Genomic DNA, 5,073 nt, shown 5'->3' with positions numbered 1-5,073 from the left:
CTGCCTTCCTCCTTCCCTTATAAGGACCTTTGATTACATGGGGCCCGCCCAGATGATCCAGAATAATCTCCCCATCTCAAGCATCTTAACTTAGTCACATCTGCAGGCCCTCTGCAGGTAACACATGCATAGGTCCACGGAATTAGGATGTGGACACATTTGGGGGTCGTTATCCTGCTTACCTTCATTGGGTGAAATAAAATATATTATTAAAATGAAATTCTCCTGGGACTTCCCTGGTGGTCCAGTGGTTGAGACTCCTTGCTTCCACTGCCAGGGGCGTGGGTTCGATCCCTGGTCAGGGAACTAAGATCCCACATGCCGTGCAGCGCAGTCAAAAAAATAAAAGAAAAAAAATGAAATTCTCCTGTTTCTTTTTTTAAAATTGAAGTATAGTTGATTTACAATGTCGTGTTAATTTCTGCTGTAGAGCAAAGTGATTCAGTTATACATACGTGTATATGTATATATATACACATATATATATATTCTTTTCCATATTCTTTTCCATTATGGTTTAGCACAGGATATTAAATATAGTTCTCTCTCTTTTTTTTTTTTAATGTGGCTACAAGACAAGTAAAAATTACCCATGTGGCTTCCATTCTATTTCTATTTGACGGTGCTGCTCTATATATTTTGCTAGTCTACTTATTATCTGTCTCTTTCTTACTAATAGAATGTCTGCTCCAAGAAGACTGGGATTTTGTTTTATTCACCGCTCTGTCCCTGGTGCTAATGCAGTTCCCACTAGTGGGTCCTTAATTAATACTTGTTGAGTGTTAATGATGATGATCTCTCTTTCCCATGAACTCTCTGACACCCCTACTCCCACTTCACCCTCATGGCTTCCTCCTCCTCTTCCAAAATCAGGAGTCCAAGGTAGAAGCCAGGTTGGGTGGAGAGGGGCTGGGGTTGAGGGGCGAGTTGGAAGAATCCTGGAGGGCTTCCTAGAGGAGGGAGTAAGGCTGGTAAGAGAAGGAATCCCAGGCCAGTAAAGGTCTTCCAGATAATGACACTCTCTCCAGGATGTGAGCCTGGCTGTTTCCATGGAGGTGGGTGCCAGGTCCCACCCCCTGGCGCAAAGGGATGGAGATATTGTTGCCATGACCGTGACCACCCCACATCCTCAGGATGGTGAGGTCTGTTCCAGCCAGATGCCCTTTGGGTGAAAGTAGAGTGATATGGGATAAAAAGAGCAGTTCAGGGAAGAGCTAAACCTTCCATTTTGAAGCTCACAAGTCACATTCTACTACCTGCTGTGCTGGCTGGTTACAACCAGTGGTGGACCCCCAGCTGTCTGGCCCTTGGTCCTCCAGCTTCTGTTAGTCTTTCCTGTCCTAATTCTTGGGCATTTCAAAATGCACAGAGATGACTGTTTCAGCGCGCTGGCTCCTCCGTGCCTTGACCTCTTCTCCCCTAAAGATCTTGCCTTCTGCCCTCCCTCAGCCCCTCCCTCCCTCCTGGGATCAGAGAAGACACCTTGTCACAACCAACAACCACACTCACTCCCTCCACAATCTCAACTTCAAGCATCCCACAACAGCCCCACCATTTGGACCTTTCCAGCTCATCCATCTGGTGACCCAACTCCAAGACTCCTTCAACCACCCCAGGACCTCCATTCCATTAATCTGATCCTTTTCCACTGTCTCCACCCTACCCGCCGGCCCCGGCCCCCGGTGACTACTCTGCCCTCACCCAGCGTAGAGCCTGTGGCTGATCATTGCAATTCTTTCCTTGCACTGCCCTCAACTCCCTTGGTCCCTCTTACTCATCAGTCTCAAGGAGAAGACCCCCAACTCTCTGCCTATGATGGGCTGCACCTGCTCCCAGCTGGATAACCACGTTGGCAGGCCTCACTTTTATTTCAGGATCAGGAACCTCCAGGGGGCGCTCTTGTTGTCTGGCAATTTGCTCTTAGGGCCCTAGACCATTCGCTCTTCCTGTACCCTTAGAAAAAAAAAATGTGTTGAAAAACACATAAAATTTACCATTTTATGCTGGAGAGCGTGTGGAGAAAAGGGAACCCTCCTATACTATTGGTGGGAATGTAAACTGGTGCAGCCACTATGGACAACAGTATGGAGGTTCTAAAAATAGAGTTACCACATGATCCAGCAATCCCACTCTTGGGCATATATCTGGAAAAAAACCGAAAACTCTAATTTGAAAAGATACATGCACCCCAATGTTCATAGCACTATTTACAATAGCCAAGACATGGAAGCAACCTAAGTGTCCATCAACAGATAATGGATAAAGAAGATGTGGTATATATATACAATGGAATATTACTCAGCCATAAAAAAGAATGATGAAATAATGCCATTTGCAGCAACATGGATGGACCTAAGATTGTCATACTAAGTGAAGTAAGTCAGACAGAGAAAGACAAATATTATGTGATATCACTTATATGTGGAATCTAAAAGATAATACAAATGAACTTATTTATAAAACAGAAACGGACTCACAGGCATAGAAAACAAAATTATGGTTACCAAAGGGGTAAGAAGGGGGAGAGATAAATTAGGAGTATTGAATTAACAGACACACACTACTATATAAAAAATAAACAAGTATTTACTGAGTAGCACAGGGAATTATAGTCAATATCTTGTAATAGCCTATAATGGAAAAGAATTTTTAAAAAATCTATATGTATATCTAAGTCACTGTGCTGTACACCTGAAACTAACACAATATTGTAAATCAACTATACTTCATTTTTTTTTAAAATTACCATTTTAACCATTTAAAAATGTATAATTTGGTGTCATTAAGCATGTTCACAATGTAATGCTACCATCACCACCATCCATTTCCAGAACTTTTTCATCATCCCCAACAGACACTCTGTACCCATTAAACAATAACTCCCCACTCCCTCCTCCTCCCAGCGCCTGTAAACTTTATTCTACTTTCCATCTCTGTAACTGTGCCTATTCTAGGTACACTGTGTAAGTGGAATCATACAATATTTGTCCTTTTGTGTCTGGCTTATTTCACTCAGCATAAGATTTTCAAGGTTCATCTATGTCATAGCATGTGTCAGAATTTCACTTCATTTTTTTTTCCATTGAGGTATTGTATCTGTATGTTTGTATGTATTACATCTCTAGAAAAAGAATCTCAGGACTTTCCCTCCTGTGTGTGTTTTCTTTTTTTTAATTTTAATTAATTAATTTTATTTTTATTTATTTTTGGCTGTGTTGGGTCTTCATTGCTGTGCGTGGGCTTTCTCTAGTTGTGGCGAGCGGGGGCTACTCTTTGTTGCGGTGCGCAGGCTTCATTGTGGTGGCTTCTTTTGTTGCAGAGCATGGGCTCTAGGTGTGCGGACTTCAGTAGCTGTGGTACACAGGCTCAGTAGTTGTGGCTCACGGGCTTAGTTGCTCCACGGCATGTGGGATCTTCCCAGACCAGGGCTCGAACCCGTGTCCCCTGCATTGGCAGGCGGATTCTTAACCACTGCACCACCAGGGAAGCCCTCCCTCCTATGTGTTTTTGTCGTGCTTCCTCTTGGTCCATGATGCCAGCTGTGGTCGTCAGTATAATGAAACCAAACTAATGGGATGGTCTTGTGAGGTTTGCAACAATTTGCCCAGCTCTGTGATCATCAGTGATTTCAAGTTTACCAATGTAACCATGCTTCATCATCACACTCAGAAACTGGAAAATGACTTTGGAGCATAGCCTAACAAGAACTTGGCATGTGACTCTCATTTTGGCATTGTTAATGCTCTTGAGAACATCGTCCTGGTCATTCATGCCAGCATAATGGTGGCACAAAAAGAGCGGCTGAATAATATTCCATTGTGTGGATATAGTGCGTTTTGTTTATCCCTTCATTGTTTGATGGACACGGGTTGTTTCCTAGACTTTTTAACTTCTCCTCTCTCCTCAAACTCCTGCACCTTCTCCCTTCCTGCCCACTTTCAGTGGGGACTTTGCTTCCTACTTCACTGAGAAAGGAGAACCCATCAGAAGGAAACTTCCCCAGCTCCTCTACTCATCTACCCACCTTTTCTTCTATTATTTGGGGTACCAGTTACCTGCTGCTGCATAACAAACAGCCCCAGAATTTAGTGGTGTAAAACAATCCTTGTATTGTAGTCATGGATTCTATAGGTCAGGAATTTGAACAAGGCACAGCAAGGACAGCTTGTCTTTGCTCCCTGATGTCTGGAGCCTCAGCTGGCAAGACTTGCAGACTGGGGGTGACTCGATGGTTGGGAGCTAGAATCAGCTGGAGGAGTCTTCACTCATGTCTGGGCAGATGGTGCTGGCAGTTGCTGGCTGGGACCTCGGCTGAGCTGTCAGCTAGAGCATCTTCATGGGACCTCTCCATGTGGTCTCTCTGCATGGGCTAGCTGAGCTTCCTCACAGCATGGCAGATGGGTTCCAAGAATGAGTGCCCTAACAGCAAGTGGGAAGTGCCTGGCATTTGATGATGTAGCCTTGGAAGCCTCACCTCCACCATACTTTATAGGTCAAGGCAGTCACAAATTTCTGCCCAGGTTCAAAGGGAGAAAACATAATCCCACACAAAACACACACAATAGGAGGAATGTTGAGGTCACCCTGTAAGAGCATGTGGGACAGGAGAGATTGTCATGGCCATCTCTGGAAAACAGACATTCCCTACTAATGATGAACTACTCTGGAGCCCAGGGACCCTTCCCCTCTTGCCAATTCAAGGACCACACTCCAGCCATTCTCCCCTCTTTCCTCTGCTTCTCCTCTCGAACTAGGAATCTAGATCATCCCCATCAAACTGTGATTTGATCTTCTCTGACCTTTCTATAAAAGAAAACAAAAAAAATTGATTTCCCAGTCCCTATCTCCCACCTGTTCTTTATTTTTCTCCACAGAATGTCTCACCTTTTGACACACTCCATAGTCTCCTTATCTGTGTGTCTAGCATCTGTCTCTTCCATTTAGAATATCAGCTCCATGAGCACTGGGACTTTAGCCTCTTTTGTTCACCATTATATCTTCAGCCCATAGAATAGTGCCTGGCACGTAGTAGGTGTTCACTAAATATTTTTTGAATAAACATTTTGGGTGAAA

General features: G+C 44.0%; 1 pseudogene; it reads right to left on the bottom strand.

Moving 5' to 3' along the window:
- Positions 1-3,121: 3,121 nt before the first annotated feature.
- LOC133078414 (small ribosomal subunit protein uS8-like) lies at positions 3,122-3,771 on the bottom strand (annotated as a pseudogene).
- Positions 3,772-5,073: the final 1,302 nt, after the last annotated feature.

This window comes from Eubalaena glacialis, chromosome 18 (assembly GCF_028564815.1).
Source record: "Eubalaena glacialis isolate mEubGla1 chromosome 18, mEubGla1.1.hap2.+ XY, whole genome shotgun sequence".
In the NCBI taxonomy this organism is placed as follows: domain Eukaryota; kingdom Metazoa; phylum Chordata; class Mammalia; order Artiodactyla; family Balaenidae; genus Eubalaena; species Eubalaena glacialis.
This window is presented reverse-complemented; position numbering and strand designations above follow the sequence as displayed.